This window comes from Ciona robusta, unplaced genomic scaffold (genome assembly GCF_009617815.1).
Source record: "Ciona robusta unplaced genomic scaffold, ASM961781v2 AP042731.1".
Taxonomy (NCBI): Eukaryota; Metazoa; Chordata; class Ascidiacea; order Phlebobranchia; family Cionidae; genus Ciona; species Ciona robusta.
In genome coordinates, this window is record NW_028323110.1 from 134,489 (window position 1) to 160,731 (window position 26,243).

A 26,243-nucleotide genomic window follows, 5' to 3' on the forward strand; every position below is an offset into this window, starting at 1 on the left:
GCCACTGTACAAGGATTTCATAATAGGGCAGGGATAGCGCGAACGCAGTCCCCACTAGCAGAAATTATACGACCGAGTTACCCACATTTGGGGTAATCGCAAGGGTCAGCTAAGCGATGTGCAATGACCTGGCCTCACCTTGGACCCACTGCCTGCCTGATCGCAGTGAAGGCCCTCGTCAGGTAAGTATGAGTCGGTCAAAGAGAAGTGGTTAGTGGTTCAAGCGAGATATTCTTTATTATAAGGGGACTTTACCAACACGCCTTGTCATATTTATTATTACAGTGTGTTTAAAACATAAATTGTTCCAAGCTTCTTTCAAAATTTGTTTATTTTCATTTTAATTCCCGTCAGCGTCGGTTTTATGTGTTTGCCGAGTATCTCCACTGCTTCCACTGTACAAGGATTTCATAATAGGGCAGGGATAGCGCGAACGCAGTCCCGACTAGCAGAAATTATACGACCGAGTTACCCACATTTGGGGTAATCGCAAGGGTCAGCTAAGCCGATGTGCAATGGCCTGGCCTCACCTTGGACCCACTGCCTGCCTGATCGCAGTGAAGGCCTTCGTCAGGTAAGTATGAGTCGGTAAAAGAGAAGTGGTTAGTGGTCAAGCGAGATATTCTTTATTGTAAGAGGACTTTACCAACACGCCTTGTCATATTTATTATTACAGTGTGTTTAAAACATAAACTGTTCCCAAGCTTCGTTCAAAATTTGTTTATTTTCATTTTAATTCCTGTCAGCGTCGGTTTTATGTTTTGCCGAGTATCTCCACTGCTTCGCAACTGTACAAGGATTTCATAATAGGGCAGGGATAGCGCGAACGCAGTCCCCACTAGCAGTTATACGACCGAGTTACCCACATTTGGGGTAATCGCAATGGTCAGCTAAGCCGATGTGCAATGGCCTGGCCTCACCTTGGACCCACTGCCTGCCTGATCGCAGTGAAGGCCCTCGTCAGGTAAGTATGAGTCGGTAAAAGAGAAGTGGTTAGTGGTTCAAGCGAGATATTCTTTATTATAAGGGGCTTTACCAACACGCCTTGTCATATTTATTATTACAGTGTGTTTAAAACATAAATTGTTCCCAAGCATCTTTCAAAAATTGTTTATTTTCATTTAAATTCCCGTCAGCGTCGGTTTTATGTGTTTGCCGAGTATCTCCACTGCTTAGCCACTGTACAAGGATTTCATAATAGGGCAGGGATAGCGCGAACGCAGTCCCCACTAGCAGAAATTATACGACCGAGTTACCCACATTTGGGGTAATCGCAAGGGTCAGCTAAGCCGATGTGCAATGGCCTGGCCTCACCTTGGACCCACTGCCTGCCTGATCGCAGAGAAGGCCCTCGTCAGGTAAGTATGAGTTGGTTAAAGAGAAGTGGTAGTGGTTCAAGCCAGATGTTTTATTATAAGGGACTTTACCAATACCCTTGTCATATTTATTATTACAGTGTGTTGAAAACGTAAATTTTCCTAAGCTTCTTTCAAATTTGTTTATTTTCATTTTAATTCCCGTCAGCGTCGGTTTTATGTGTTTGCCGAGTATCTCCACTGCTTAGCACTGTACAAGGATTTCATAATAGGGCAGGGATAGCGCGAACGCAGTCCCCACTAGCAGAAATTATACGACCGAGTTACCCACATTTGGGTAATCGCAAGGGTCAGCTAAGCCGATGTGCAATGGCCTGCCTCACCTTGGACCCACTGCCTGCCTGATCGCAGTGAAGGCCCTCGTCAGGTAAGTATGAGTCGGTCAAAGAGAAGTGGTTAGTGTTCAAGCGAGATATTCTTTAATATAAGGACTTTACTAACACGCCTTGTCATATTATTATTACAGTATGTTTAAAACATAAATTTTCCCAAGCTTCTTTCAAATTTTTTATTTTCATTTTAATTCCCGTCAGCGTCGGTTTTATGTGTTTGCCGAGTATCTCCACTGCTTAGCCACTGTACAAGAATTTCATAATAGGGCAGGGATAGCGCGAACGCAGTCCCCACTAGCAAAATTTATACGACTGAGTTACCCACATTTGGGTAATCGCAAGGGTCAGCTAAGCAGATGTGCAATGGCCTGGCCTCACCTTGGACCCACTGCCTGCCTGATCGCAGTGAAGGCCTCGTCAGGTAAGTATGAGTTGGTAAAGAAAGTGGTAGTGGTTCAAGCGAGATATTTTTATTAAGGAGACTTTACCAACACGCCTTGTCATATTTATTATTACAGTATGGTTTAAACAATTTTCCCAAGCTTCTTTCAATATTTTTTTCATTTTAATTCCCGTCAGCGTCGGTTTTATGTGTTGCCGAGTATCTCCACTGCTTCGCAACTGTACAAGGATTTCAAATAGGGCAGGGATAGCGCGAACGCAGTCCCCACTAGCAAAATTATACGACCGAGTTAACCACATTTGGGGTAATCGCAAGGGTCAGCTAAGCCGATGTGCAATGACCTGGCCTCACCTTGGACCACTGCCTGCCTGATCGCAGTGAAGGCCCTCGTCAGGTAAGTATGAGTCGGTAAAAGAGAAGTGGTTAGTGGTTCAAGCGAGATATTCTTTATTATAAGGGGACTTTACCAACACGCCTTGTCAAATTTATTTTACAGTGTGTTTGAAAACATAAATTGTTCCCAAGCTTCTTTCAAAATTGTTTATTTTCATTTTAATTCCCGTCAGCGTCGGTTTTATGTGTTTGCCGAGTATCTCACTGCTTAGCCACTGTACAAGGATTTCATAATAGGGCATGGATAGCGCGAACGCAGTCCCCACTAGCAGAAATTATACGACCGAGTTACCCACATTTGGGGTAATCGCAAGGGTCAGCTAAGCCGATGTGACTTTACCAAACGCCTTGTCATATTTATTATTACAGTATGTTTAAAACAAATTTTTCCCAAGCTTCTTTCAATATTTTTTCATTTTAATTCTCGTCAGCGTCGGTTTCGCAGTCCCCACTAGCAGAAATTATACGACCGAGTTACCCACATTTGGGGTAATCGCAAGGGTCAGCTAAGCCGATGTGCAATGGCCTGGCCTCACCTTGGACCCACTGCCTGCCTGATCGCAGTGAAGGCCCTCGTCAGGTAAGTATGAGTCGGTAAAGAGAAGTGGTTAGTGGTTCAAGCGAGATATTCTTTAATTTAAGTGGACTTTACCAACACGCCTTGTCATATTTATTATTACAGTATGTTTAAAACAAATTTTTCCAAGCTTCTTTCAATATTTTTTCATTTTAATTCTCGTCAGCGTCGGTTTTATGTGTTTGCCGAGTATCTCCACTGCTTAGCCACTGTACAAGGATTTCAAAATAGGGCAGGGATAGCGCGAACGCAGTCCCCACTAGCACAAATTATACGACCGAGTTAACCACATTTGGGGTAATCGCAAGGGTCAGCTAAGCCGATGTGCAATGACCTGGCCTCACCTTGGACCCACTGCCTGCCTGATCGCAGTGAAGGCCCTCGTCAGGTAAGTATGAGTCGGTAAAAGAGAAGTGGTTAGTGGTTCAAGCGAGATATTCTTTATTATAAGGGGACTTTACCAACACGCCTTGTCAAATTTATTGTTACAGTGTGTTTGAAACATAAATTGTTCCCAAGCTTCTTTCAAAATGTGTTTATTTTCATTTTAATTCCCGTCAGCGTCGGTTTTATGTGTTTGCCGAGTATCTGCACTGCTTAGCCACTGTACAAGGATTTCATAATAGGGCAGGGATAGCGCGAACGCAGTCCCCACTAGCAGAAATTATACGACCGAGTTACCCACATTTGGGGTAATCGCAAGGGTCAGCTAAGCCGATGTGCAATGACCTGGCCTCACCTTGGACCCACTGCCTGCCTGATCGCAGTGAAGGCCCTCGTCAGGTAAGTATGAGTCGGTCAAAGAGAAGTGGTTAGTGGTTCAAGCGAGATATTCTTTATTATAAGGGGACTTTACCAACACCCCTTGTCATATTTATTATTACAGTGTGTTTAAAACATAAATTGTTCTCAAGCTTCTTTCAAAATTTGTTTATTTTCATTTTAATTCCCGTCAGCGTCGGTTTTATGTGTTTGCCGAGTATCTCCACTGCTTCGCAACTGTACAAGGATTTCATAATAGGGCAGGGATAGCGCGAACGCAGTCCCCACTAGCAGAAATTATACGACCGAGTTACCCACATTTGGGGTAATCGCAAGTGTCAGCTAAGCCGATGTGCAATGGCCTTGCCTCACCTTGGACCCACTGCCTGCCTGATCGCAGTGAAGGCCCTCGTCAGGTAAGTATGAGTCGGTAAAAGAGAAGTGGTTAGTGGGTCAAGCGAGATATTCTTTATTATAAGGGGACTTTACCAACACGCCTTGTCATATTTATTATTACAGTGTGTTTAAAACATAAATTGTTCCAGCTTCTTTCAAAATTTGTTTATTTTCATTTTAATTCCCGTCAGCGTCGGTTTTAAGTGTTTGCCGAGTATCTCCACTGCTTAGCCACTGTACAAGGATTTCATAATAGGGCAGGGATAGCGCGAACGCAGTCCCCACTAGCAGAAATTATACGACCGAGTTACCCACATTTGGGGTAATCGCAAGGGTCAGCTAAGCCGATGTGCAATGGCCTGGCCTCACCTTGGACCCACTGCCTGCCTGATCGCAGTGAAGGCCCTCGTCAGGTAAGTATGTGTTCGTTAAAGAAAAGTGGATAGTGGTTCAAGCCAGATGTTTTTTATTATAAGGAGACTTTACCAATACGCCTTGTCATATTTATTATTACTTTGCGTGTGGTTGAAACGTAAATTTTTCCTAAGCTTCTTTCAATATTTGTTTATTTTCATTTTAATTCCCGTCAGCGTCGGTTTTATGCGTTTGCCGAGTATCTCCACTGCTTCGCAACTGTACAAGGATTTCATAATAGGGCAGGGATAGCGCGAACGCAGTCCCCTAGCAGAAATTATACGACCGAGTTACCCACATTTGGGGTAATCGCAAGGGTCAGCTAGGCCGATGTGCAATGGCCTGGCCTCACCTTGGACCCACTGCCTGCCTGATCGCAGTGAAGGCCCTCGTCAGGTAAGTATGAGTCGGTAAAAGAGAAGTGGTTAGTGGTTCAAGCGAGATATTCTTTAATTTAAGGGGACTTTACCAACACGCCTTGTCATATTTATTATTACAGTATGTTTAAAACAAATTTTTCCCAAGCTTCTTTCAATATTTTTTCATTTTAATTCTCGTCAGCGTCGGTTTTATGTGTTTGCCGAGTATCTCCACTGCTTAGCCACTGTACAAGGATTTCAAAATAGGGCAGGGATAGCGCGAACGCAGTCCCCACTAGCACAAATTATACGACCGAGTTACCCACATTTGGGGTAATCGCAAGGGTCAGCTAAGCCGATGTGCAATGACCTGGCCTCACCTTGGACCCACTGCCTGCCTGATCGCAGTGAAGCCCCTCGTATTCCCGTCAGCGTCGGTTTTATGTGTTTTCCGAGTATCTCCACTGCTTAGCCACTGTACAAGGATTTCATAATAGGGCAGGGATAGCGCGAACGCAGTCCCGACTAGCAGAAATTATACGACCGAGTTACCCACATTTGGGGTAATCGCAAGGGTCAGCTAAGCCGATGTGCAATGGCCTGGCCTCACCTTGGACCCACTGCCTGCCTGATCGCAGTGAAGGCCCTCGTCAGGTAAGTATGAGTCGGTAAAAGAGAAGTGGTTAGTGGTTCAAGCGAGATATTCTTTATTATAAGGGAACTTTACCAACACCCCTTGTCATATTTATTATTACAGTGTGTTTAAAACATAAATTGTTCCCAAGCTTCTTTCAAAATTTGTTTATTTTCATTTTAATTCCCGTCAGCGTCGGTTTTATGTGTTTGCCGAGTATCTCCACTGCTTAGCCACTGTACAAGGATTTCATAATAGGGCAGGGATAGCGCGAACGCAGTCCCCACTAGCAGAATTATACGACTGAGTTACCCACATTTGGGGTAATCGCAAGGGTCAGCTTTTATGTGTTTTGCCGAGTATCTCCACTGCTTAGCCACTGTACAAGGATTTCATAATAGGGCAGGATAGCGCGAACGCAGTCCCGACTAGCAGAAATTATACGACCGAGTTACCCACATTTGGGGTATTCGCAAGGGTCAGCTAAGCCGATGTGCAATGACCTGGCCTCACCTTGGACCCACTGCCTGCCTGATCGCAGTGAAGGCCCTCGTCAGGTAAGTACGAGTCGGTCAAAGAGAAGTGGTTAGTGGTTCAAGCGAGATATTCTTTATTATAAGGGGACTTTACCAACACGCCTTGTCATATTTATTATTACAGTGTGTTTAAAACATAAATTGTTCCCAAGCTTCTTTCAAAATTTGTTTATTTGTTTATTTTCATTTTAATTCCCGTCAGCGTCGGTTTTATGTGTTTGCCGAGTATCTCCACTGCTTAGCCACTGTACAAGGATTTCATAATAGGCAGGGATAGCGCGAACGCAGTCCCGACTAGCAGAAATTATACGACCGAGTTACCCACATTTGGGGTAATCGCAAGGGTCAGCTAAGCCGATGTGCAATGGCCTGGCCTCACCTTGGACCCACTGCCTGCCTGATCGCAGTGAAGGCCCTCGTCAGGTAAGTACGAGTCGGTCAAAGAGAAGTGGTTAGTGGTTCAAGCGAGATATTCTTTATTATAAGGGGACTTTACCAACACGCCTTGTCATATTTATTATTACAGTGTGTTTAAAACATAAATTGTTCCCAAGCTTCTTTCAAAATTTGTTTATTTGTTTATTTTCATTTTAATTCCCGTCAGCGTCGGTTTTATGTGTTTGCCGAGTATCTCCACTGCTTAGCCACTGTACAAGGATTTCATAATAGGGCAGGGATAGCGCGAACGCAGTCCCCACTAGCAGAAATTATACGACCGAGTTACCCACATTTGGGGTAATCGCAAGGGTCAGCTAAGCCGATGTGCAATGACCTGGCCTCACCTTGGACCCACTGCCTGCCTGATCGCAGTGAAGGCCCTCGTCAGGTAAGTATGAGTCGGTAAAAGAGAAGTGATTAGTGGTTCAAGCGAGATATTCTTTATTATAAGGGGACTTTACCAACACCCCTTGTCATATTTATTATTACAGTGTGTTTAAAACATAAATTGTTCAAGCTTCTTTCAAAATGTGTTTATTTTCATTTTAATACCCGTCAGCGTCGGTTTTATGTGTTTGCCGAGTATCTCCACTGCTTAGCCACTGTACAAGGATTTCATAATAGGGCAGGGATAGCGCGAACGCAGTCCCCACTAGCAGAAATTTATACGACCGAGTTACCCACATTTGGGGTAATCGCAAGGGTCAGCTAAGCCGATGTGCAATGGCCTGGCCTCACCTTGGACCCACTGCCTGCCTGATCGCAGTGAAGGCCCTCGTCAGGTAAGTATGAGTCGGTAAAAGAGAAGTGGTTAGTGGTTCAAGCGAGATATTCTTTAATTTAAGGGGACTTTACCAACACGCCTTGTCATATTTATTATTACAGTATGTTTAAAACAAATTTTTCCCAAGCTTCTTTCAATATTTTTTCATTTTAATTCTCGTCAGCGTCGGTTTTATGTGTTTGCCGAGTATCTCCACTGCTTAGCCACTGTACAAGGATTTCAAAATAGGGCAGGGATAGCGCGAACGCAGTCCCCACTAGCACAAATTATACGACCGAGTTACCCACATTTGGGGTATTCGCAAGGGCCAGCTAAGCCGATGTGCAATGACCTGGCCTCACCTTGGACCCACTGCCTGCCTGATCGCAGTGAAGGCCCTCGTCAGGTAAGTACGAGTCGGTCAAAGAGAAGGTTAGTGGTTCAAGCGAGATATTCTTTATTATAAGGGGACTTTACCAACACGCCTTGTCATATTTATTATTACAGTGTGTTTAAAACATAAATTGTTCCCAAGCTTCTTTCAAAATTTGTTTATTTGTTTATTTTCATTTTAATTCCCGTCAGCGTCGGTTTTATGTGTTTGCCGAGTATCTCCACTGCTTAGCCACTGTACAAGGATTTCATAATAGGGCAGGGATAGCGCGAACGCAGTCCCGACTAGCAGAAATTATACGACCGAGTTACCCACATTTGGGGTATTCGCAAGGGTCAGCTAAGCCGATGTGCAATGACCTGGCCTCACCTTGGACCCACTGCCTGCCTGATCGCAGTGAAGGCCCTCGTCAGGTAAGTACGAGTCGGTCAAAGAGAAGTGGTTAGTGGTTCAAGCGAGATATTCTTTATTATAAGGGGACTTTACCACACGCCTTGTCATATTTATTATTACAGTGTGTTTAAAACAAAATTGTTCCCAAGCTTCTTTCAAAATTTGTTTATTTGTTTATTTTCATTTTAATTCCCGTCAGCGTCGGTTTTATGTGTTTGCCGAGTATCTCCACTGCTTAGCCACTGTACAAGGATTTCATAATAGGGCAGGGATAGCGCGAACGCAGTCCCGACTAGCAGAAATTATACGACCGAGTTACCCACATTTGGGGTAATCGCAAGGGTCAGCTAAGCCGATGTGCAATGGCCTGGCCTCACCTTGGACCCACTGCCTGCCTGATCGCAGTGAAGGCCCTCGTCAGGTAAGTACGAGTCGGTCAAAGAGAAGTGGTTAGTGGTTCAAGCGAGATATTCTTTATTATAAGGGGACTTTACCAACACGCCTTGTCATATTTATTATTACAGTGTGTTTAAAACATAAATTGTTCCCAAGCTTCTTTCAAAATTTGTTTATTTGTTTATTTTCATTTTAATTCCCGTCAGCGTCGGTTTTATGTGTTTGCCGAGTATCTCCACTGCTTAGCCACTGTACAAGGATTTCATAATAGGGCAGGGATAGCGCGAACGCAGTCCCCACTAGCAGAAATTATACGACCGAGTTACCCACATTTGGGGTAATCGCAAGGGTCAGCTAAGCCGATGTGCAATGACCTGGCCTCACCTTGGACCCACTGCCTGCCTGATCGCAGTGAAGGCCCTCGTCAGGTAAGTATGAGTCGGTAAAAGAGAAGTGATTAGTGGTTCAAGCGAGATATTCTTTATTATAAGGGGACTTTACCAACACCCCTTGTCATATTTATTATTACAGTGTGTTTAAAACATAAATTGTTCCCAAGCTTCTTTCAAAATTTGTTTATTTTCATTTTAATTCCGTCAGCGTCGGTTTTATGTGTTTGCCGAGTATCTCCACTGCTTAGCCACTGTACAAGGATTTCATAATAGGGCAGGGATAGCGCGAACGCAGTCCCCACTAGCAGAAATTATACGACCGAGTTACCCACATTTGGGGTAATCGCAAGGGTCAGCTAAGCCGATGTGCAATGGCCTGGCCTCACCTTGGACCCACTGCCTGCCTGATCGCAGTGAAGGCCCTCGTCAGGTAAGTATGAGTCGGTAATAGAGAAGCGGTTAGTGGTTCAAGCGAGATATTCTTTATTATAAGGGGACTTTACTAACACGCCTTGTCATATTTATTATTACAGTGTGTTTAAAACATAAATTGTTCCCAAGCTTCTTTCAAAATTTGTTTATTTTCATTTTAATTCCCGTCAGCGTCGGTTTTATGTGTTTGCCGAGTATCTCCACTGCTTCGCAACTGTACAAAGATTTCATAATAGGGCAGGGATAGCGCGAACGCAGTCCCCACTAGCAGAAATTATACGACCGAGTTACCCACATTTGGGTAATCGCAAGGGAGAGCTAAGCCGATGTGCAATGGCCTGGCCTCACCTTGGACCCACTGCCTGCCTGATCGCAGTGAAGGCCCTCGTCAGGTAAGTATGTGTTGGTTAAAGAAAAGTGGATAGTGGTTCAAGCCAGATGTTTTTTATTATAAGGAAACTTTACCAATACGCCTTGTCATATTTATTATTACTTTGCGTGTGGTTGAAACGTAAATTTTTCCCAAGCTTCTTTCAATATTTGTTTATTTTCATTTTAATTCCCGTCAGCGTCGGTTTTATGTGTTTGCCGAGTATCTCCACTGCTTCGCAAATGTACAAAGGATTTCATAATAGGGCAGGGATAGCGCGAACGCAGTCCCCACTAGCAGAAATTATACGACCGAGTTACCCACATTTGGGTAATCGCAAGGGTCAGCTAAGCCGATGTGCAATGGCCTGGCCTCACCTTGGACCCACTGCCTGCCTGATCGCAGTGAAGGCCCTCGTCAGGTAAGTATGAGTCGGTAAAAGAGAAGTGGTTAGTGGTTCAAGCGAGATATTCTTTATTATAAGGGGACTTTACCAACACGCCTTGTCATATTTATTATTACAGTGTGTTTAAAACATAAATTGTTCCCAAGCTTCTTTCAAAATTTGTTTATTTTCATTTTAATTCCCGTCAGCGTCGGTTTTATGTGTTTACCGAGTATCTCCACTGCTTAGCCACTGTACAAGGATTTCATAATAGGGCAGGGATAGCGCGAACGCAGTCCCCACTAGCAGAAATTATACGACCGAGTTTCCCACATTTGGGGTAATCGCAAGGGTCAGCTAAGCCGATGTGCAATGGCCTGGCCTCACCTTGGACCCACTGCCTGCCTGATCGCAGTGAAGGCCCTCGTCAGGTAAGTATGAGTCGGAAAAAGAGAAGTGGTTAGTGGTTCAAGCGAGATATTCTTTATTATAAGGGGACTTTACTAACACGCCTTGTCATATTTATTATTACAGTGTGTTTAAAACATAAATTGTTCCCAAGCTTCTTTCAAAATTTGTTTATTTTCATTTTAATTCCCGTCAGCGTCGGTTTTATGTGTTTGCCGAGTATCTCCACTGCTTCGCAACTGTACAAGGATTTCATAATAGAGCAGGGATAGCGCGAACGCAGTCCCCACTAGCAGAAATTATACGACCGAGTTACCCACATTTGGGGTAATCGCAAGGGTCAGCTAAGCCGATGTGCAATGGCCCTGCCTCACCTTGGACCCACTGCCTGCCTGATCGCAGTGAAGGCCCTCGTCAGGTAAGTATGAGTCGGTAAAAGAGAAGTGGTTAGTGGTCAAGCGAGATATTCTTTATTATAAGGGGACTTTACCAACACGCCTTGTCATATTTATTATTACAGTGTGTTTAAAACATAAATTGTTCCCAAGCTTCTTTCAAAATTTGTTTATTTTCATTTTAATTCCCGTCAGCGTCGGTTTTAAGTGTTTTGCCGAGTATCTCCACTGCTTAGCCACTGTACAAGGATTTCATAATAGGGCAGGGATAGCGCGAACGCAGTCCCCACTAGCAGTTATACGACCGAGTTACCCACATTTGGGGTAATCGCAAGGGTCATCTAAGCCGATGTGCAATGGCCTGGCCTCACCTTGGACCCACTGCCTGCCTGATCGCAGTGAAGGCCCTCGTCAGGTAAGTATGAGTCGGTAAAAGAGAAGTGGTTAGTGGTTCAAGCGAGATATTCTTTTGTATAAGGGGACTTTACCAACACGCCTTGTCAAATTTATTGTTACAGTGTGTTTGAAACATAAATTGTTCCCAAGCTTCTTTCAAAATGTGTTTATTTTCATTTTAATTCCCGTCAGCGTCGGTTTTATGTGTTTGCCGAGTATCTGCACTGCTTAGCCACTGTACAAGGATTTCATAATAGGGCAGGTATAGCGCGAACGCAGTCCCCACTAGCAGAAATTATACGACCGAGTTACCCACATTTGGGGTAATCGCAAGGGTCAGCTAAGCCAATGTGCAATGGCCTGGCCTCACCTTGGACCCACTGCCTGCCTGATCGCAGTGAAGGCCCTCGTCAGGTAAGTATGAGTCGGTAAAAGAGAAGTGGTTAGTGGTTCAAGCGAGATATTCTTTATTATAAGGGGACTTTACTAACACGCCTTGTCATATTTATTATTACAGTGTGTTTAAAACATAAATTGTTCCCAAGCTTCTTTCAAAATTTGTTTATTTTCATTTTAATTCCCGTCAGCGTCGGTTTTATGTGTTTGCCGAGTATCTCCACTGCTTCGCAACTGTACAAAGATTTGATAATAGGGCAGGGATAGCGCGAAAGCAGTCCCCACTAGCAGAAATTATACGACCGAGTTACCCACATTTGGGGTAATCGCAAGGGTCAGCTAAGCCGATGTGCAATGGCCTGGCCTCACCTTGGACCCACTGCCTGCCTGATCGCAGTGAAGGCCCTCGTCAGGTAAGTATGTGTTGGTAAAGAAAAGTGGATAGTGGTTCAAGCCAGATGTTTTTTTATTATAAGGGACTTTACTACGCCTTTTCATATTTATTATTACTTTGCGTGTGGTTGAAACGTAAATTTTTCCCAAGCTTCTTTCAATATTTGTTTATTTTCATTTTAATTCCCGTCAGCGTCGGTTTTATGCGTTTTTGCCGAGTATCTCCACTGCTTCGCAACTGTACAAGATTTCATAATAGGGCAGGGATAGCGCGAACGCAGTCCCCACTAGCAGAAATTATACGACCGAGTTACCCACATTTGGGGTAATCGCAAGGGTCAGCTAAGCCGATGTGCAATGGCCTGGCCTCACCTTGGACCCACTGCCTGCCTGATCGCAGTGAAGGCCCTCGTCAGGTAAGTATGAGTCGGAAAAAGAGAAGTGGTTAGTGGTTCAAGCGAGATATTTTTATTATAAGGGACTTTACCAACACGCCTTGTCATATTTATTATTACAGTGTGTTTAAAACATAAATTGTTCCCAAGCTTCTTTCAAAATTTGTTTATTTTCATTTTAATTCCCGTCAGCGTCGGTTTTATGTTTTGCCGAGTATCTCCACTGCTTCGCAACTGTACAAGGATTTCATAATAGGGCAGGGATAGCGCGAACGCAGTCCCCACTAGCAGAAATTATACGACCGAGTTACCCACATTTGGGGTAATCGCAAGGGTCAGCTAAGCCGATGTGCAATGGCCTGGCCTCACCTTGGACCCACTGCCTGCCTGATCGCAGTGAAGGCCCTCGTCAGGTAAGTATGAGTCGGTAAAAGAGAAGTGGTTAGTGGGTCAAGCGAGATATTCTTTATTATAAGGGGACTTTACCAACACGCCTTGTCATATTTATTATTACAGTGTGTTTAAAACATAAATTGTTCCCAAGCTTCTTTCAAAATTTGTTTATTTTCATTTTAATTCCCGTCAGCGTCGGTTTTATGTGTTTGCCGAGTATCTCCACTGCTTCGCAACTGTACAAGGATTTCATAATAGGGCAGGGATAGCGCGAACGCAGTCCCCACTAGCAGAAATTATACGACCGAGTTACCCACATTTGGGGTAATCGCAAGGGTCAGCTAAGCCGATGTGCAATGGCCTTGCCTCACCTTGGACCCACTGCCTGCCTGATCGCAGTGAAGGCCCTCGTCAGGTAAGTATGAGTCGGTAAAAGAGAAGTGGTTAGTGGGTCAAGCGAGATATTCTTTATTATAAGGGGACTTTACCAACACGCCTTGTCATATTTATTATTACAGTGTGTTTAAAACATAAATTGTTCCCAGCTTCTTTCAAAATTTGTTTATTTTCATTTTAATTCCCGTCAGCGTCGGTTTTAAGTGTTTGCCGAGTATCTCCACTGCTTAGCCACTGTACAAGGATTTCATAATAGGGCAGGGATAGCGCGAACGCAGTCCCCACTAGCAGAAATTATACGACCGAGTTACCCACATTTGGGGTAATCGCAAGGGTCAGCTAAGCCGATGTGCAATGGCCTGGCCTCACCTTGGACCCACTGCCTGCCTGATCGCAGTGAAGGCCCTCGTCAGGTAAGTATGAGTCGGTAAAAGAGAAGTGGTTAGTGGTTCAAACGAGATATTCTTTATTATAAGGGGACTTTACTAACACGCCTTGTCATATTTATTATTACAGTGTGTTTAAAACATAAATTGTTCCCAAGCTTCTTTCAAAATTTGTTTATTTTCATTTTAATTCCCGTCAGCGTCGGTTTTATGTGTTTGCCGAGTATCTCCACTGCTTAGCCACTGTACAAGGATTTCATAATAGGGCAGGGATAGCGCGAACGCAGTCCCCACTAGCAGAAATTATACGACCGAGTTACCCACATTTGGGGTAATCGCAAGGGTCAGCTAAGCCGATGTGCAATGACCTGGCCTCACCTTGGACCCACTGCCTGCCTGATCGCAGTGAAGGCCCTCGTCAGGTAAGTATGAGTCGGTCAAAGAGAAGTGGTTAGTGGTTCAAGCGAGATATTCTTTATTATAAGGGGACTTTACCAACACGCCTTGTCATATTTATTATTACAGTGTGTTTAAAACATAAATTGTTCCCAAGCTTCTTTCAAAATTTGTTTATTTTCATTTTAATTCCCGTCAGCGTCGGTTTTATGTGTTTGCCGAGTATCTCCACTGCTTATCCACTGTACAAGGATTTCATAATAGGGCAGGGATAGCGCGAACGCAGTCCCGACTAGCAGAAATTATACGACCGAGTTACCCACATTTGGGGTAATCGCAAGGGTCAGCTAAGCCGATGTGCAATGGCCTGGCCTCACCTTGGACCCACTGCCTGCCTGATCGCAGTGAAGGCCTTCGTCAGGTAAGTATGAGTCGGTAAAAGAGAAGTGGTTAGTGGTTCAAGCGAGATATTCTTTATTGTAAGAGGACTTTACCAACACGCCTTGTCATATTTATTATTACAGTGTGTTTAAAACATAAACTGTTCCCAAGCTTCGTTCAAAATTTGTTTATTTTCATTTTAATTCCCGTCAGCGTCGGTTTTATGTATTTGCCGAGTATCTCCACTGCTTCGCAACTGTACAAGGATTTCATAATAGGGCAGGGATAGCGCGAACGCAGTCCCCACTAGCAGAAATTATACGACCGAGTTACCACATTTGGGGTAATCGCAATGGTCAGCTAAGCCGATGTGCAATGGCCTGGCCTCACCTTGGACCACTGCCTGCCTGATCGCAGTGAAGGCCCTCGTCAGGTAAGTATGAGTCGGTAAAAGAGAAGTGGTTAGTGGGTTCAAGCGAGATATTCTTTATTATAAGGGGCTTTAAACACGCCTTGTCATATTTATTATTACAGTGTGTTTAAAACATAAATTGTTCCCAAGCATCTTTCAAAAATTGTTTATTTTCATTTAAATTCCCGTCAGCGTCGGTTTTATGTGTTTGCCGAGTATCTCCACTGCTTAGCCACTGTACAAGGATTTCATAATAGGGCAGGGATAGCGCGAACGCAGTCCCCACTAGCAGAAATTATACGACCGAGTTACCCACATTTGGGGTAATCGCAAGGGTCAGCTAAGCCGATGTGCAATGACCTGGCCTCACCTTGGACCCACTGCCTGCCTGATCGCAGTGAAGGCCCTCGTCAGGTAAGTATGAGTCGGTCAAAGAGAAGTGGTTAGTGGTTCAAGCGAGATATTCTTTATTATAAGGGGACTTTACCAACACCCCTTGTCATATTTATTATTACAGTGTGTTTAAAACATAAATTGTTCGCAAGCTTCTTTCAAAATTTGTTTATTTTCATTTTAATTCCCGTCAGCGTCGGTTTTATGTGTTTGCCGAGTATCTCCACTGCTTAGCCACTGTACAAGGATTTCATAATAGGGCAGGGATAGCGCGAACGCAGTCCCCACTAGCAGAAATTATACGACCGAGTTACCCACATTTCGGGTAATCGCAAGGGTCAGCTAAGCCGATGTGCAATGGCCTAGCCTCACCTTGGACCCACTGCCTGCCTGATCGCAGTGAAGGCCCTCGTCAGGTAAGTATGAGTCGGTCAAAGAGAAGTGGTTAGTTGTTCAAGCGAGATATTCTTTAATATAAAAGGACTTTACCAACACGCCTTGTCATACTTATTATTACAGTATGTTTAAAACATAAATTTTTCCCAAGCTTCTTTCAATATTTTTTCATTTTCATTTTAATTCTCGTCAGCGTCGGTTTTATGTGTTTGCCGAGTATCTCCACTGCTTAGCCACTGTACAAGAATTTCATAATAGGGCAGGGATAGCGCGAACGCAGTCCCCACTAGCACAATTTATACGACTGAGTTACCACATTTGGGGTAATCGCAAGGGTCAGCTAAACAGATGTGCAATGGCCTGGCCTCACCTTGGACCCACTGCCTGCCTGATCGCAGTGAAGGCCTTCGTCAGGTAAGTATGAGTCGGTAAAAGAGAAGTGGTTAGTGGTTCAAGCGAGATATTCTTTTAATTTAAGGGGACTTTACCAACACGCCTTGTCATATTTATTATTACAGTATGTTTAAAACAAATTTTTCCCAAGCTTCTTTCAATATTTTTTTCATTTTAATTCTCGTCAGCGTCGGTTTTATGTGTGTGCCGAGTATCTCCACTGCTTAGCCACTGTACAAGGATTTCAAAATAGGGCAGGGATAGCGCGAACGCAGTCCCCACTAGCACAAATTATACGACCGAGTTAACCACATTTGGGGTAATCGCAAGGGTCAGCTAAGCCGATGTGCAATGACCTGGCCTCACCTTGGACCCACTGCCTGCCTGATCGCAGTGAAGGCCCTCGTCAGGTAAGTATGAGTCGGTAAAAGAGAAGTGGTTAGTGGTTCAAGCGAGATATTCTTTATTATAAGGGGACTTTACCAACACGCCTTGTCAAATTTATTGTTACAGTGTGTTTGAAACATAAATTGTTCCCAAGCTTCTTTCAAAATGTGTTTATTTTCATTTTAATTCCCGTCAGCGTCGGTTTTATGTGTTTGCCGAGTATCTGCACTGCTTAGCCACTGTACAAGGATTTCATAATAGGGCATGGATAGCGCGAACGCAGTCCCCACTAGCAGAAATTATACGACCGAGTTACCCACATTTGGGGTAATCGCAAGGGTCAGCTAAGCCGATGTGACTTTACCAACACGCCTTGTCATATTTATTATTACAGTATGTTTAAAACAAATTTTTCCCAAGCTTCTTTCAATATTTTTTCATTTTAATTCTCGTCAGCGTCGGTTTCGCAGTCCCCACTAGCAGAAATTATACGACCGAGTTACCCACATTTGGGGTAATCGCAAGGGTCAGCTAAGCCGATGTGCAATGGCCTGGCCTCACCTTGGACCCACTGCCTGCCTGATCGCAGTGAAGGCCCTCGTCAGGTAAGTATGAGTCGGTAAAAGAGAAGTGGTTAGTGGTTCAAGCGAGATATTCTTTAATTTAAGTGGACTTTACCAACACGCCTTGTCATATTTATTATTACAGTATGTTTAAAACAAATTTTTCCCAAGCTTCTTTCAATATTTTTTCATTTTAATTCTCGTCAGCGTCGGTTTTATGTGTTTGCCGAGTATCTCCACTGCTTAGCCACTGTACAAGGATTTCAAAATAGGGCAGGGATAGCGCGAACGCAGTCCCCACTAGCACAAATTATACGACCGAGTTAACCACATTTGGGGTAATCGCAAGGGTCAGCTAAGCCGATGTGCAATGACCTGGCCTCACCTTGGACCCACTGCCTGCCTGATCGCAGTGAAGGCCCTCGTCAGGTAAGTATGAGTCGGTAAAAGAGAAGTGGTTAGTGGTTCAAGCGAGATATTCTTTATTATAAGGGGACTTTACCAACACGCCTTGTCAAATTTATTGTTACAGTGTGTTTGAAACATAAATTGTTCCCAAGCTTCTTTCAAAATGTGTTTATTTTCATTTTAATTCCCGTCAGCGTCGGTTTTATGTGTTTGCCGAGTATCTGCACTGCTTAGCCACTGTACAAGGATTTCATAATAGGGCAGGGATAGCGCGAACGCAGTCCCCACTAGCAGAAATTATACGACCGAGTTACCCACATTTGGGGTAATCGCAAGGGTCAGCTAAGCCGATGTGCAATGACCTGGCCTCACCTTGGACCCACTGCCTGCCTGATCGCAGTGAAGGCCCTCGTCAGGTAAGTATGAGTCGGTCAAAGAGAAGTGGTTAGTGGTTCAAGCGAGATATTCTTTATTATAAGGGGACTTTACCAACACCCCTTGTCATATTTATTACAGTGTGTTTAAAACATAAATTGTTCTCAAGCTTCTTTCAAAATTTGTTTATTTTCATTTTAATTCCCGTCAGCGTCGGTTTTATGTGTTTGCCGAGTATCTCCACTGCTTCGCAACTGTACAAGGATTTCATAATAGGGCAGGGATAGCGCGAACGCAGTCCCCACTAGCAGAAATTATACGACCGAGTTACCCACATTTGGGGTAATCGCAAGTGTCAGCTAAGCCGATGTGCAATGGCCTTGCCTCACCTTGGACCCACTGCCTGCCTGATCGCAGTGAAGGCCCTCGTCAGGTAAGTATGAGTCGGTAAAAGAGAAGTGGTTAGTGGGTCAAGCGAGATATTCTTTATTATAAGGGGACTTTACCAACACGCCTTGTCATATTTATTATTACAGTGTGTTTAAAACATAAATTGTTCCCAGCTTCTTTCAAAATTTGTTTATTTTCATTTTAATTCCCGTCAGCGTCGGTTTTAAGTGTTTGCCGAGTATCTCCACTGCTTAGCCACTGTACAAGGATTTCATAATAGGGCAGGGATAGCGCGAACGCAGTCCCCACTAGCAGAAATTATACGACCGAGTTACCCACATTTGGGGTAATCGCAAGGGTCAGCTAAGCCGATGTGCAATGGCCTGGCCTCACCTTGGACCCACTGCCTGCCTGATCGCAGTGAAGGCCCTCGTCAGGTAAGTATGTGTTCGTTAAAGAAAAGTGGATAGTGGTTCAAGCCAGATGTTTTTTATTATAAGGAGACTTTACCAATACGCCTTGTCATATTTATTATTACTTTGCGTGTGGTTGAAACGTAAATTTTTCCTAAGCTTCTTTCAATATTTGTTTATTTTCATTTTAATTCCCGTCAGCGTCGGTTTTATGCGTTTGCCGAGTATCTCCACTGCTTCGCAACTGTACAAGGATTTCATAATAGGGCAGGGATAGCGCGAACGCAGTCCCACTAGCAGAAATTATACGACCGAGTTACCCACATTTGGGGTAATCGCAAGGGTCAGCTAGGCCGATGTGCAATGGCCTGGCCTCACCTTGGACCCACTGCCTGCCTGATCGCAGTGAAGGCCCTCGTCAGGTAAGTATGAGTCGGTAAAAGAGAAGTGGTTAGTGGTTCAAGCGAGATATTCTTTAATTTAAGGGGACTTTACCAACACGCCTTGTCATATTTATTATTACAGTATGTTTAAAACAAATTTTTCCCAAGCTTCTTTCAATATTTTTTCATTTTAATTCTCGTCAGCGTCGGTTTTATGTGTTTGCCGAGTATCTCCACTGCTTAGCCACTGTACAAGGATTTCAAAATAGGGCAGGGATAGCGCGAACGCAGTCCCCACTAGCACAAATTATACGACCGAGTTACCCACATTTGGGGTAATCGCAAGGGTCAGCTAAGCCGATGTGCAATGACCTGGCCTCACCTTGGACCCACTGCCTGCCTGATCGCAGTGAAGCCCTCGTATTCCCGTCAGCGTCGGTTTTATGTGTTTTCCGAGTATCTCCACTGCTTAGCCACTGTACAAGGATTTCATAATAGGGCAGGGATAGCGCGAACGCAGTCCCGACTAGCAGAAATTATACGACCGAGTTACCCACATTTGGGGTAATCGCAAGGGTCAGCTAAGCCGATGTGCAATGGCCTGGCCTCACCTTGGACCCACTGCCTGCCTGATCGCAGTGAAGGCCCTCGTCAGGTAAGTATGAGTCGGTAAAAGAGAAGTGGTTAGTGGTTCAAGCGAGATATTCTTTATTATAAGGGAACTTTACCAACACCCTTGTCATATTTATTATTACAGTGTGTTTAAAACATAAATTGTTCCAAGCTTCTTTCAAAATTTGTTTATTTTCATTTTAATTCCCGTCAGCGTCGGTTTTATGTGTTTGCCGAGTATCTCCACTGCTTAGCCACTGTACAAGGATTTCATAATAGGGCAGGGATAGCGCGAACGCAGTCCCCACTAGCAGAAATTATACGACTGAGTTACCCACATTTGGGGTAATCGCAAGGGTCAGCTAAGCCGATGTGCAATGGCCTGGCCTCACCTTGGACCCACTGCCTGCCTGATCGCAGTGAAGGCCCTCGTCAGGTAAGTATGAGTCGGTAAAAGAGAAGCGGTTAGTGGTTCAAGCGAGATATTCTTTATTATAAGGGGACTTTACTAACACGCCTTGTCATATTTATTATTACAGTGTGTTTAAAACATAAATTGTTCCCAAGCTTCTTTCAAAATTTGTTTATTTTCATTTTAATTCCCGTCAGCGTCGGTTTTATGTGTTTGCCGAGTATCTCCACTGCTTCGCAACTGTACAAAGATTTCATAATAGGGCAGGGATAGCGCGAACGCAGTCCCCACTAGCAGAAATTATACGACCGAGTTACCCACATTTGGGGTAATCGCAAGGGAGAGCTAAGCCGATGTGCAATGGCCTGGCCTCACCTTGGACCCACTGCCTGCCTGATCGCAGTGAAGGCCCTCGTCAGGTAAGTATGTGTTGGTTAAAGAAAAGTGGATAGTGGTTCAAGCCAGATGTTTTTTATTATAAGGAAACTTTACCAATACGCCTTGTCATATTTATTATTACTTTGCGTGTGGTTGAAACGTAAATTTTTCCCAAGCTTCTTTCAATATTTGTTTATTTTCATTTTAATTCCCGTCAGCGTCGGTTTTATGCGTTTGCCGAGTATCTCCACTGCTTCGCAAATGTACAAGGATTTCATAATAGGGCAGGGATAGCGCGAACGCAGTCCCCACTAGCAGAAATTATACGACCGAGTTACCCACATTTGGGGTAATCGCAAGGGTCAGCTAAGCCGATGTGCAATGGCCTGGCCTCACCTTGGACCCACTGCCTGCCTGATCGCAGTGAAGGCCCTCGTCAGGTAAGTATGAGTCGGTAAAAGAGAAGTGGTTAGTGGTTCAAGCGAGATATTCTTTATTATAAGGGGACTTTACCAACACGCCTTGTCATATTTATTATTACAGTGTGTTTAAAACATAAATTGTTCCAAGCTTCTTTCAAAATTTGTTTATTTTCATTTTAATTCCCGTCAGCGTCGGTTTTATGTGTTTACCGAGTATCTCCTGCTTAGCCACTGTACAAGGATTTCATAATAGGGCAGGGATAGCGCGAACGCAGTCCCCACTAGCAGAAATTATACGACCGAGTTTCCCACATTTGGGGTAATCGCAAGGGTCAGCTAAGCCGATGTGCAATGGCCTGGCCTCACCTTGGACCCACTGCCTGCCTGATCGCAGTGAAGGCCCTCGTCAGGTAAGTATGAGTCGGAAAAAGAGAAGTGGTTAGTGGTTCAAGCGAGATATCCTTTATTATAAGGGGACTTTACTAACACGCCTTGTCATATTTATTATTACAGTGTGTTTAAAACATAAATTGTTCCCAAGCTTCTTTCAAAATTTGTTTATTTTCATTTTAATTCCCGTCAGCGTCGGTTTTATGTGTTTGCCGAGTATCTCCACTGCTTCGCAACTGTACAAGGATTTCATAATAGAGCAGGGATAGCGCGAACGCAGTCCCCACTAGCAGAAATTATACGACCGAGTTACCCACATTTGGTGTAATCGCAAGTGTCAGCTAAGCCGATGTGCAATGGCCTTGCCTCACCTTGGACCCACTGCCTGCCTGATCGCAGTGAAGGCCCTCGTCAGGTAAGTATGAGTCGGTAAAAGAGGAGTGGTTAGTGGGTCAAGCGAGATATTCTTTATTATAAGGGGACTTTACCAACACGCCTTGTCATATTTATTATTACAGTGTGTTTAAAACATAAATTGTTCCCAAGCTTCTTTCAAAATTTGTTTATTTTCATTTTAATTGCCGTCAGCGTCGGTTTTAAGTGTTTGCCGAGTATCTCCACTGCTTAGCCACTGTACAAGGATTTCATAATAGGGCAGGGATAGCGCGAACGCAGTCCCCACTAGCAGTTATACGACCGAGTTACCCACATTTGGGGTAATCGCAAGGGTCAGCTAAGCCGATGTGCAATGGCCTGGCCTCACCTTGGACCCACTGCCTGCCTGATCGCAGTGAAGGCCCTCGTCAGGTAAGTATGAGTCGGTAAAAGAGAAGTGGTTAGTGGTTCAAGCGAGATATTCTTTATTATAAGGGGACTTTACCAACACGCCTTGTCAAATTTATTGTTACAGTGTGTTTGAAACATAAATTGTTCCCAAGCTTCTTTCAAAATGTGTTTATTTTCATTTTAATTCCCGTCAGCGTCGGTTTTTATGTGTTTGCCGAGTATCTGCACTGCTTAGCCACTGTACAAGGATTTCATAATAGGGCAGGGATAGCGCGAACGAAGTCCCCAATAGCAGTTATACGACCGAGTTACCCACATTTGGGGTAATCGCAAGGGTCAGCTAAGCCGATGTGCAATGGCCTGGCCTCACCTTGGACCACTGCCTGCCTGATCGCAGTGAAGGCCCTCGTCAGGTAAGTATGAGTTGGTAAAAGAGAAGTGGTTAGTGGTTCAAGCGAGATATTCTTTATTATAAGGGGACTTTACTAACACGCCTTGTCATATTTATTATTACAGTGTGTTTAAAACATAAATTGTTCCCAAGCTTCTTTCAAAATTTGTTTATTTTCATTTTAATTCCCGTCAGCGTCGGTTTTATGTGTTTGCCGAGTATCTCCACTGCTTCGCAACTGTACAAAGATTTGATAATAGGGCAGGGATAGCGCGAACGCAGTCCCCACTAGCAGAAATTATACGACCGAGTTACCCACATTTGGGGTAATCGCAAGGGTCAGCTAAGCCGATGTGCAATGGTCTGGCCTTACCTTGGACCCACTGCCTGCCTGATCGCAGTGAAGGCCCTCGTCAGGTAAGTATGTGTTGGTTAAAGAAAAGTGGATAGTGGTTCAAGCCAGATGTTTTTTATTATAAGGAGACTTTACCAATACGCCTTGTCATATTTATTATTACTTTGCGTGTGGTTAAAACGTAAATTTTTCCCAAGCTTCTTTCAATATTTGTTTATTTTCATTTTAATTCCCGTCAGCGTCGGTTTTATGCGTTTGCCGAGTATCTCCACTGCTTCGCAACTGTACAAGGATTTCATAATAGGGCAGGGATAGCGCGAACGCAGTCCCACTAGCAGAAATTATACGACCGAGTTACCCACATTTGGGGTAATCGCAAGGGTCAGCTAAGCCGATGTGCAATGGCCTGGCCTCACCTTGGACCCACTGCCTGCCTGATCGCAGTGAAGGCCCTCGTCAGGTAAGTATGAGTCGGAAAAAGAGAAGTGGTTAGTGGTTCAAGCGAGATATTCTTTATTATAAGGGGACTTTACCAACACGCCTTGTCATATTTATTATTACAGTGTGTTTAAAACATAAATTGTTCCCAAGCTTCTTTCAAAATTTGTTTATTTTCATTTTAATTCCCGTCAGCGTCGGTTTTATGTGTTTGCCGAGTATCTCCACTGCTTCGCAACTGTACAAGGATTTCATAATAGGGCAGGGATAGCGCGAACGCAGTCCCCACTAGCAGAAATTATACGACCGAGTTACCCACATTTGGGGTAATCGCAAGGGTCAGCTAAGCCGATGTGCAATGGCCTTGCCTCACCTTGGACCCACTGCCTGCCTGATCGCAGTGAAGGCCCTCGTCAGGTAAGTATGAGTCGGTAAAAGAGAAGTGGTTAGTGGGTCAAGCGAGATATTCTTTATTATAAGGGGACTTTACCAACACGCCTTGTCATATTTATTATTACAGTGTGTTTAAAACATAAATTGTTCCCAGCTTCTTTCAAAATTTGTTTATTTTCATTTTAATTCCCGTCAGCGTCGGTTTTAAGTGTTTGCCGAGTATCTCCACTGCTTAGCCACTGTACAAGTATTTCATAATAGGGCAGGGATAGCGCGAACGCAGTCCCCACTAGCAGAAATTATACGACCGAGTTACCCACATTTGGGGTAATCGCAAGGGTCAGCTAAGCCGATGTGCAATGGCCTGGCCTCACCTTGGACCCACTGCCTGCCTGATCGCAGTGAAGGCCCTCGTCAGGTAAGTATGAGTCGGTAAAAGAGAAGTGGTTAGTGGTTCAAGCGAGATATTCTTTATTATAAGGGACTTTACCAACACGCCTTGTCATATTTATTATTACAGTGTGTTTAAAACATAAATTGTTCCCAAGCTTCTTTCAAAATTTGTTTATTTTCATTTTAATTCCCCTCAGCGTCGGTTTTATGTGTTTGCCGAGTATCTCCACTGCTTAGCCACTGTACAAGGATTTCATAATAGGGCAGGGATAGCGCGAACGCAGTCCCCACTAGCAGAAATTATACGACCGAGTTACCCACATTTGGGGTAATCGCAAGGGTCAGCTAAGACGATGTGCAATGGCCTGGCCTCACCTTGGACCCACTGCCTGCCTGATCGCAGTGAAGGCCCTCGTCAGGTAAGTATGAGTCGGAAAAAGAGAAGTGGTTAGTGGTTCAAGCGAGATATTCTTTATTATAAGGGGACTTTACCAACACGCCTTGTCATATTTATTATTACAGTGTGTTTAAAACATAAATTGTTCCCAAGCTTCTTTCAAAATTTGTTTATTTTCATTTTAATTCCCGTTAGCGTCGGTTTTATGTGTTTGCCGAGTATCTCCACTGCTTCGCAACTGTACAAGGATTTCATAATAGGGCAGGGATAGCGCGAACGCAGTCCCCACTAGCAGAAATTATACGACCGAGTTACCCACATTTGGGTAATCGCAAGGGTCAGCTAAGCCGATGTGCAATGGCCTTGCCTCACCTTGGACCCACTGCCTGCCTGATCGCAGTGAAGGCCCTCGTCAGGTAAGTATGAGTCGGTAAAAGAGAAGTGGTTAGTGGGTCAAGCGAGATATTCTTTATTATAAGGGGACTTTACCAACACGCCTTGTCATATTTATTATTACAGTGTGTTTAAAACATAAATTGTTCCCAAGCTTCTTTCAAAATTTGTTTATTTTCATTTTAATTCCTGTCAGCGTCGGTTTTAAGTGTTTGCCGAGTATCTCCACTGCTTAGCCACTGTACAAGGATTTCATAATAGGGCAGGGATAGCGCGAACGCAGTCCCCACTAGCAGTTATACGACCGAGTTACCCACATTTGGGGTAATCGCAAGGGTCAGCTAAGCCGATGTGCAATGGCCTGGCCTCACCTTGGACCCACTGCCTGCCTGATCGCAGTGAAGGCCCTCGTCAGGTAAGTATGAGTCGGTAAAAGAGAAGTGGTTAGTGGTTCAAGCGAGATATTCTTTATTATAAGGGGACTTTACTAACACGCCTTGTCATATTTATTATTACAGTGTGTTTAAAACATAAATTGTTCCCAAGCTTCTTTCAAAATTTGTTTATTTTCATTTTAATTCCCGTCAGCGTCGGTTTTATGTGTTTGCCGAGTATCTCCACTGCTTCGCAACTGTACAAAGATTTCATAATAGGGCAGGGATAGCGCGAACGCAGTCCCCACTAGCAGAAATTATACGACCGAGTTACCCACATTTGGGGTAATCGCAAGGGTCAGCTAAGCCGATGTGCAATGGCCTGGCCTCACCTTGGACCCACTGCCTGCCTGATCGCAGAGAAGGCCCTCGTCAGGTAAGTATGTGTTGGTTAAAGAAAAGTGGATAGTGGTTCAAGCCAGATGTTTTTTATTATAAGGAGACTTTACCAATACGCCTTGTCATATTTATTATTACTTTGCGTGTGGTTGAAACGTAAATTTTTCCTAAGCTTCTTTCAATATTGTTTATTTTCATTTTAATTCCCGTCAGCGTCGGTTTTATGCGTTTGCCGAGTATCTCCACTGCTTCGCAACTGTACAAGGATTTCATAATAGGGCAGGGATAGCGCGAACGCAGTCCCCACTAGCAGAAATTATACGACCGAGTTACCCACATTTGGGGTAATCGCAAGGGTCAGCTAAGCCGATGTGCAATGGCCTGGCCTCACCTTGGACCCACTGCCTGCCTGATCGCAGTGAAGGCCCTCGTCAGGTAAGTATGAGTCGGGAAAAGAGAAGTGGTTAGTGGTTCAAGCGAGATATTCTTTATTATAAGGGGACTTTACTAACACGCCTTGTCATATTTATTATTACAGTGTGTTAAAACATAAATTGTTCCCAAGCTTCTTTCAAAATTTGTTTATTTTCATTTTAATTCCCGTCAGCGTCGGTTTTATGTGTTTGCCGAGTATCTCCACTGCTTCGCACTGTACAAAGATTTGATAATAGGGCAGGGATAGCGCGAACGCAGTCCCCACTAGCAGAAATTATACGA

General features: G+C 44.1%; 64 non-coding genes and 2 pseudogenes across 64 annotated transcripts; all 66 read right to left on the minus strand.

Annotated features, from left to right (window-relative positions):
* Positions 1–27: 27 nt before the first annotated feature.
* LOC149724487 (U1 spliceosomal RNA) lies at positions 28–190 on the minus strand. The gene has a single exon (XR_016386591.1). It is a non-coding gene; the product is annotated as a U1 spliceosomal RNA (small nuclear RNA).
* Positions 191–418: 228 nt separating this feature from the next.
* Positions 419–582, minus strand: LOC149724488 (U1 spliceosomal RNA). Its single transcript, XR_016386572.1, has one exon. It is a non-coding gene; the product is annotated as a U1 spliceosomal RNA (small nuclear RNA).
* Positions 583–811: 229 nt separating this feature from the next.
* LOC149724489 (U1 spliceosomal RNA) lies at positions 812–972 on the minus strand. Its single transcript, XR_016386610.1, has one exon. It is a non-coding gene; the product is annotated as a U1 spliceosomal RNA (small nuclear RNA).
* Positions 973–1,202: 230 nt separating this feature from the next.
* On the minus strand, positions 1,203–1,366 carry LOC149724490 (U1 spliceosomal RNA). The gene has a single exon (XR_016386702.1). It is a non-coding gene; the product is annotated as a U1 spliceosomal RNA (small nuclear RNA).
* Positions 1,367–1,589: 223 nt separating this feature from the next.
* Positions 1,590–1,751, minus strand: LOC149724491 (U1 spliceosomal RNA). The gene has a single exon (XR_016386592.1). It is a non-coding gene; the product is annotated as a U1 spliceosomal RNA (small nuclear RNA).
* Positions 1,752–1,975: 224 nt separating this feature from the next.
* LOC149724492 (U1 spliceosomal RNA) lies at positions 1,976–2,137 on the minus strand. Its single transcript, XR_016386612.1, has one exon. It is a non-coding gene; the product is annotated as a U1 spliceosomal RNA (small nuclear RNA).
* Positions 2,138–2,351: 214 nt separating this feature from the next.
* LOC149724493 (U1 spliceosomal RNA) lies at positions 2,352–2,513 on the minus strand. Its single transcript, XR_016386604.1, has one exon. It is a non-coding gene; the product is annotated as a U1 spliceosomal RNA (small nuclear RNA).
* Positions 2,514–2,936: 423 nt separating this feature from the next.
* Positions 2,937–3,092, minus strand: LOC149724494 (U1 spliceosomal RNA). Its single transcript, XR_016386616.1, has one exon. It is a non-coding gene; the product is annotated as a U1 spliceosomal RNA (small nuclear RNA).
* A 221-nt stretch (positions 3,093–3,313) lies between these two features.
* LOC149724495 (U1 spliceosomal RNA) lies at positions 3,314–3,477 on the minus strand. Its single transcript, XR_016386679.1, has one exon. It is a non-coding gene; the product is annotated as a U1 spliceosomal RNA (small nuclear RNA).
* A 231-nt stretch (positions 3,478–3,708) lies between these two features.
* Positions 3,709–3,872, minus strand: LOC149724496 (U1 spliceosomal RNA). Its single transcript, XR_016386688.1, has one exon. It is a non-coding gene; the product is annotated as a U1 spliceosomal RNA (small nuclear RNA).
* A 231-nt stretch (positions 3,873–4,103) lies between these two features.
* On the minus strand, positions 4,104–4,267 carry LOC149724497 (U1 spliceosomal RNA). The gene has a single exon (XR_016386582.1). It is a non-coding gene; the product is annotated as a U1 spliceosomal RNA (small nuclear RNA).
* Positions 4,268–4,496: 229 nt separating this feature from the next.
* On the minus strand, positions 4,497–4,660 carry LOC149724498 (U1 spliceosomal RNA). Its single transcript, XR_016386595.1, has one exon. It is a non-coding gene; the product is annotated as a U1 spliceosomal RNA (small nuclear RNA).
* A 235-nt stretch (positions 4,661–4,895) lies between these two features.
* On the minus strand, positions 4,896–5,057 carry LOC149724499 (U1 spliceosomal RNA). Its single transcript, XR_016386710.1, has one exon. It is a non-coding gene; the product is annotated as a U1 spliceosomal RNA (small nuclear RNA).
* Positions 5,058–5,281: 224 nt separating this feature from the next.
* Positions 5,282–5,435, minus strand: LOC149724500 (U1 spliceosomal RNA; annotated as a pseudogene).
* A 75-nt stretch (positions 5,436–5,510) lies between these two features.
* Positions 5,511–5,674, minus strand: LOC149724501 (U1 spliceosomal RNA). The gene has a single exon (XR_016386696.1). It is a non-coding gene; the product is annotated as a U1 spliceosomal RNA (small nuclear RNA).
* A 374-nt stretch (positions 5,675–6,048) lies between these two features.
* LOC149724502 (U1 spliceosomal RNA) lies at positions 6,049–6,211 on the minus strand. The gene has a single exon (XR_016386596.1). It is a non-coding gene; the product is annotated as a U1 spliceosomal RNA (small nuclear RNA).
* A 238-nt stretch (positions 6,212–6,449) lies between these two features.
* On the minus strand, positions 6,450–6,613 carry LOC149724503 (U1 spliceosomal RNA). The gene has a single exon (XR_016386585.1). It is a non-coding gene; the product is annotated as a U1 spliceosomal RNA (small nuclear RNA).
* A 239-nt stretch (positions 6,614–6,852) lies between these two features.
* LOC149724504 (U1 spliceosomal RNA) lies at positions 6,853–7,016 on the minus strand. Its single transcript, XR_016386689.1, has one exon. It is a non-coding gene; the product is annotated as a U1 spliceosomal RNA (small nuclear RNA).
* A 229-nt stretch (positions 7,017–7,245) lies between these two features.
* LOC149724505 (U1 spliceosomal RNA) lies at positions 7,246–7,410 on the minus strand. The gene has a single exon (XR_016386590.1). It is a non-coding gene; the product is annotated as a U1 spliceosomal RNA (small nuclear RNA).
* A 223-nt stretch (positions 7,411–7,633) lies between these two features.
* LOC149724506 (U1 spliceosomal RNA) lies at positions 7,634–7,797 on the minus strand. The gene has a single exon (XR_016386594.1). It is a non-coding gene; the product is annotated as a U1 spliceosomal RNA (small nuclear RNA).
* Positions 7,798–8,034: 237 nt separating this feature from the next.
* On the minus strand, positions 8,035–8,198 carry LOC149724507 (U1 spliceosomal RNA). Its single transcript, XR_016386599.1, has one exon. It is a non-coding gene; the product is annotated as a U1 spliceosomal RNA (small nuclear RNA).
* Positions 8,199–8,435: 237 nt separating this feature from the next.
* On the minus strand, positions 8,436–8,599 carry LOC149724508 (U1 spliceosomal RNA). Its single transcript, XR_016386586.1, has one exon. It is a non-coding gene; the product is annotated as a U1 spliceosomal RNA (small nuclear RNA).
* Positions 8,600–8,838: 239 nt separating this feature from the next.
* On the minus strand, positions 8,839–9,002 carry LOC149724509 (U1 spliceosomal RNA). Its single transcript, XR_016386690.1, has one exon. It is a non-coding gene; the product is annotated as a U1 spliceosomal RNA (small nuclear RNA).
* Positions 9,003–9,232: 230 nt separating this feature from the next.
* On the minus strand, positions 9,233–9,396 carry LOC149724510 (U1 spliceosomal RNA). Its single transcript, XR_016386607.1, has one exon. It is a non-coding gene; the product is annotated as a U1 spliceosomal RNA (small nuclear RNA).
* A 231-nt stretch (positions 9,397–9,627) lies between these two features.
* Positions 9,628–9,790, minus strand: LOC149724511 (U1 spliceosomal RNA). The gene has a single exon (XR_016386568.1). It is a non-coding gene; the product is annotated as a U1 spliceosomal RNA (small nuclear RNA).
* A 236-nt stretch (positions 9,791–10,026) lies between these two features.
* Positions 10,027–10,189, minus strand: LOC149724512 (U1 spliceosomal RNA). Its single transcript, XR_016386701.1, has one exon. It is a non-coding gene; the product is annotated as a U1 spliceosomal RNA (small nuclear RNA).
* A 231-nt stretch (positions 10,190–10,420) lies between these two features.
* Positions 10,421–10,584, minus strand: LOC149724513 (U1 spliceosomal RNA). Its single transcript, XR_016386699.1, has one exon. It is a non-coding gene; the product is annotated as a U1 spliceosomal RNA (small nuclear RNA).
* A 231-nt stretch (positions 10,585–10,815) lies between these two features.
* Positions 10,816–10,979, minus strand: LOC149724514 (U1 spliceosomal RNA). The gene has a single exon (XR_016386685.1). It is a non-coding gene; the product is annotated as a U1 spliceosomal RNA (small nuclear RNA).
* A 231-nt stretch (positions 10,980–11,210) lies between these two features.
* LOC149724515 (U1 spliceosomal RNA) lies at positions 11,211–11,371 on the minus strand. The gene has a single exon (XR_016386609.1). It is a non-coding gene; the product is annotated as a U1 spliceosomal RNA (small nuclear RNA).
* A 231-nt stretch (positions 11,372–11,602) lies between these two features.
* Positions 11,603–11,766, minus strand: LOC149724516 (U1 spliceosomal RNA). Its single transcript, XR_016386589.1, has one exon. It is a non-coding gene; the product is annotated as a U1 spliceosomal RNA (small nuclear RNA).
* A 231-nt stretch (positions 11,767–11,997) lies between these two features.
* LOC149724517 (U1 spliceosomal RNA) lies at positions 11,998–12,161 on the minus strand. The gene has a single exon (XR_016386575.1). It is a non-coding gene; the product is annotated as a U1 spliceosomal RNA (small nuclear RNA).
* A 232-nt stretch (positions 12,162–12,393) lies between these two features.
* Positions 12,394–12,557, minus strand: LOC149724518 (U1 spliceosomal RNA). Its single transcript, XR_016386617.1, has one exon. It is a non-coding gene; the product is annotated as a U1 spliceosomal RNA (small nuclear RNA).
* A 228-nt stretch (positions 12,558–12,785) lies between these two features.
* On the minus strand, positions 12,786–12,949 carry LOC149724519 (U1 spliceosomal RNA). The gene has a single exon (XR_016386625.1). It is a non-coding gene; the product is annotated as a U1 spliceosomal RNA (small nuclear RNA).
* Positions 12,950–13,180: 231 nt separating this feature from the next.
* On the minus strand, positions 13,181–13,344 carry LOC149724520 (U1 spliceosomal RNA). Its single transcript, XR_016386675.1, has one exon. It is a non-coding gene; the product is annotated as a U1 spliceosomal RNA (small nuclear RNA).
* A 230-nt stretch (positions 13,345–13,574) lies between these two features.
* Positions 13,575–13,738, minus strand: LOC149724521 (U1 spliceosomal RNA). Its single transcript, XR_016386636.1, has one exon. It is a non-coding gene; the product is annotated as a U1 spliceosomal RNA (small nuclear RNA).
* Positions 13,739–13,969: 231 nt separating this feature from the next.
* LOC149724522 (U1 spliceosomal RNA) lies at positions 13,970–14,133 on the minus strand. Its single transcript, XR_016386691.1, has one exon. It is a non-coding gene; the product is annotated as a U1 spliceosomal RNA (small nuclear RNA).
* A 231-nt stretch (positions 14,134–14,364) lies between these two features.
* On the minus strand, positions 14,365–14,528 carry LOC149724523 (U1 spliceosomal RNA). Its single transcript, XR_016386574.1, has one exon. It is a non-coding gene; the product is annotated as a U1 spliceosomal RNA (small nuclear RNA).
* Positions 14,529–14,759: 231 nt separating this feature from the next.
* LOC149724524 (U1 spliceosomal RNA) lies at positions 14,760–14,921 on the minus strand. Its single transcript, XR_016386600.1, has one exon. It is a non-coding gene; the product is annotated as a U1 spliceosomal RNA (small nuclear RNA).
* Positions 14,922–15,150: 229 nt separating this feature from the next.
* Positions 15,151–15,314, minus strand: LOC149724525 (U1 spliceosomal RNA). Its single transcript, XR_016386692.1, has one exon. It is a non-coding gene; the product is annotated as a U1 spliceosomal RNA (small nuclear RNA).
* Positions 15,315–15,545: 231 nt separating this feature from the next.
* Positions 15,546–15,709, minus strand: LOC149724526 (U1 spliceosomal RNA). Its single transcript, XR_016386708.1, has one exon. It is a non-coding gene; the product is annotated as a U1 spliceosomal RNA (small nuclear RNA).
* A 231-nt stretch (positions 15,710–15,940) lies between these two features.
* Positions 15,941–16,103, minus strand: LOC149724527 (U1 spliceosomal RNA). The gene has a single exon (XR_016386613.1). It is a non-coding gene; the product is annotated as a U1 spliceosomal RNA (small nuclear RNA).
* Positions 16,104–16,328: 225 nt separating this feature from the next.
* Positions 16,329–16,492, minus strand: LOC149724528 (U1 spliceosomal RNA). Its single transcript, XR_016386680.1, has one exon. It is a non-coding gene; the product is annotated as a U1 spliceosomal RNA (small nuclear RNA).
* A 426-nt stretch (positions 16,493–16,918) lies between these two features.
* Positions 16,919–17,074, minus strand: LOC149724529 (U1 spliceosomal RNA). Its single transcript, XR_016386618.1, has one exon. It is a non-coding gene; the product is annotated as a U1 spliceosomal RNA (small nuclear RNA).
* Positions 17,075–17,297: 223 nt separating this feature from the next.
* LOC149724530 (U1 spliceosomal RNA) lies at positions 17,298–17,461 on the minus strand. Its single transcript, XR_016386681.1, has one exon. It is a non-coding gene; the product is annotated as a U1 spliceosomal RNA (small nuclear RNA).
* Positions 17,462–17,692: 231 nt separating this feature from the next.
* On the minus strand, positions 17,693–17,856 carry LOC149724531 (U1 spliceosomal RNA). Its single transcript, XR_016386693.1, has one exon. It is a non-coding gene; the product is annotated as a U1 spliceosomal RNA (small nuclear RNA).
* Positions 17,857–18,084: 228 nt separating this feature from the next.
* On the minus strand, positions 18,085–18,248 carry LOC149724532 (U1 spliceosomal RNA). Its single transcript, XR_016386583.1, has one exon. It is a non-coding gene; the product is annotated as a U1 spliceosomal RNA (small nuclear RNA).
* A 230-nt stretch (positions 18,249–18,478) lies between these two features.
* LOC149724533 (U1 spliceosomal RNA) lies at positions 18,479–18,642 on the minus strand. Its single transcript, XR_016386647.1, has one exon. It is a non-coding gene; the product is annotated as a U1 spliceosomal RNA (small nuclear RNA).
* A 236-nt stretch (positions 18,643–18,878) lies between these two features.
* Positions 18,879–19,040, minus strand: LOC149724534 (U1 spliceosomal RNA). Its single transcript, XR_016386709.1, has one exon. It is a non-coding gene; the product is annotated as a U1 spliceosomal RNA (small nuclear RNA).
* Positions 19,041–19,264: 224 nt separating this feature from the next.
* On the minus strand, positions 19,265–19,417 carry LOC149724535 (U1 spliceosomal RNA; annotated as a pseudogene).
* Positions 19,418–19,492: 75 nt separating this feature from the next.
* LOC149724536 (U1 spliceosomal RNA) lies at positions 19,493–19,656 on the minus strand. The gene has a single exon (XR_016386697.1). It is a non-coding gene; the product is annotated as a U1 spliceosomal RNA (small nuclear RNA).
* A 229-nt stretch (positions 19,657–19,885) lies between these two features.
* On the minus strand, positions 19,886–20,049 carry LOC149724537 (U1 spliceosomal RNA). Its single transcript, XR_016386578.1, has one exon. It is a non-coding gene; the product is annotated as a U1 spliceosomal RNA (small nuclear RNA).
* Positions 20,050–20,280: 231 nt separating this feature from the next.
* LOC149724538 (U1 spliceosomal RNA) lies at positions 20,281–20,444 on the minus strand. The gene has a single exon (XR_016386684.1). It is a non-coding gene; the product is annotated as a U1 spliceosomal RNA (small nuclear RNA).
* A 235-nt stretch (positions 20,445–20,679) lies between these two features.
* Positions 20,680–20,843, minus strand: LOC149724539 (U1 spliceosomal RNA). The gene has a single exon (XR_016386658.1). It is a non-coding gene; the product is annotated as a U1 spliceosomal RNA (small nuclear RNA).
* Positions 20,844–21,071: 228 nt separating this feature from the next.
* LOC149724540 (U1 spliceosomal RNA) lies at positions 21,072–21,235 on the minus strand. Its single transcript, XR_016386700.1, has one exon. It is a non-coding gene; the product is annotated as a U1 spliceosomal RNA (small nuclear RNA).
* Positions 21,236–21,466: 231 nt separating this feature from the next.
* LOC149724541 (U1 spliceosomal RNA) lies at positions 21,467–21,630 on the minus strand. Its single transcript, XR_016386598.1, has one exon. It is a non-coding gene; the product is annotated as a U1 spliceosomal RNA (small nuclear RNA).
* A 231-nt stretch (positions 21,631–21,861) lies between these two features.
* LOC149724542 (U1 spliceosomal RNA) lies at positions 21,862–22,022 on the minus strand. Its single transcript, XR_016386602.1, has one exon. It is a non-coding gene; the product is annotated as a U1 spliceosomal RNA (small nuclear RNA).
* A 232-nt stretch (positions 22,023–22,254) lies between these two features.
* Positions 22,255–22,414, minus strand: LOC149724543 (U1 spliceosomal RNA). The gene has a single exon (XR_016386619.1). It is a non-coding gene; the product is annotated as a U1 spliceosomal RNA (small nuclear RNA).
* Positions 22,415–22,645: 231 nt separating this feature from the next.
* LOC149724544 (U1 spliceosomal RNA) lies at positions 22,646–22,809 on the minus strand. Its single transcript, XR_016386588.1, has one exon. It is a non-coding gene; the product is annotated as a U1 spliceosomal RNA (small nuclear RNA).
* Positions 22,810–23,045: 236 nt separating this feature from the next.
* On the minus strand, positions 23,046–23,207 carry LOC149724545 (U1 spliceosomal RNA). The gene has a single exon (XR_016386569.1). It is a non-coding gene; the product is annotated as a U1 spliceosomal RNA (small nuclear RNA).
* Positions 23,208–23,438: 231 nt separating this feature from the next.
* On the minus strand, positions 23,439–23,602 carry LOC149724546 (U1 spliceosomal RNA). The gene has a single exon (XR_016386676.1). It is a non-coding gene; the product is annotated as a U1 spliceosomal RNA (small nuclear RNA).
* Positions 23,603–23,832: 230 nt separating this feature from the next.
* Positions 23,833–23,996, minus strand: LOC149724547 (U1 spliceosomal RNA). The gene has a single exon (XR_016386669.1). It is a non-coding gene; the product is annotated as a U1 spliceosomal RNA (small nuclear RNA).
* Positions 23,997–24,226: 230 nt separating this feature from the next.
* Positions 24,227–24,390, minus strand: LOC149724548 (U1 spliceosomal RNA). Its single transcript, XR_016386570.1, has one exon. It is a non-coding gene; the product is annotated as a U1 spliceosomal RNA (small nuclear RNA).
* A 231-nt stretch (positions 24,391–24,621) lies between these two features.
* LOC149724549 (U1 spliceosomal RNA) lies at positions 24,622–24,784 on the minus strand. The gene has a single exon (XR_016386704.1). It is a non-coding gene; the product is annotated as a U1 spliceosomal RNA (small nuclear RNA).
* Positions 24,785–25,015: 231 nt separating this feature from the next.
* Positions 25,016–25,176, minus strand: LOC149724550 (U1 spliceosomal RNA). The gene has a single exon (XR_016386603.1). It is a non-coding gene; the product is annotated as a U1 spliceosomal RNA (small nuclear RNA).
* A 231-nt stretch (positions 25,177–25,407) lies between these two features.
* LOC149724551 (U1 spliceosomal RNA) lies at positions 25,408–25,571 on the minus strand. The gene has a single exon (XR_016386703.1). It is a non-coding gene; the product is annotated as a U1 spliceosomal RNA (small nuclear RNA).
* A 234-nt stretch (positions 25,572–25,805) lies between these two features.
* On the minus strand, positions 25,806–25,969 carry LOC149724552 (U1 spliceosomal RNA). Its single transcript, XR_016386673.1, has one exon. It is a non-coding gene; the product is annotated as a U1 spliceosomal RNA (small nuclear RNA).
* Between the last annotated feature and the right edge of the window lie 274 nt (positions 25,970–26,243).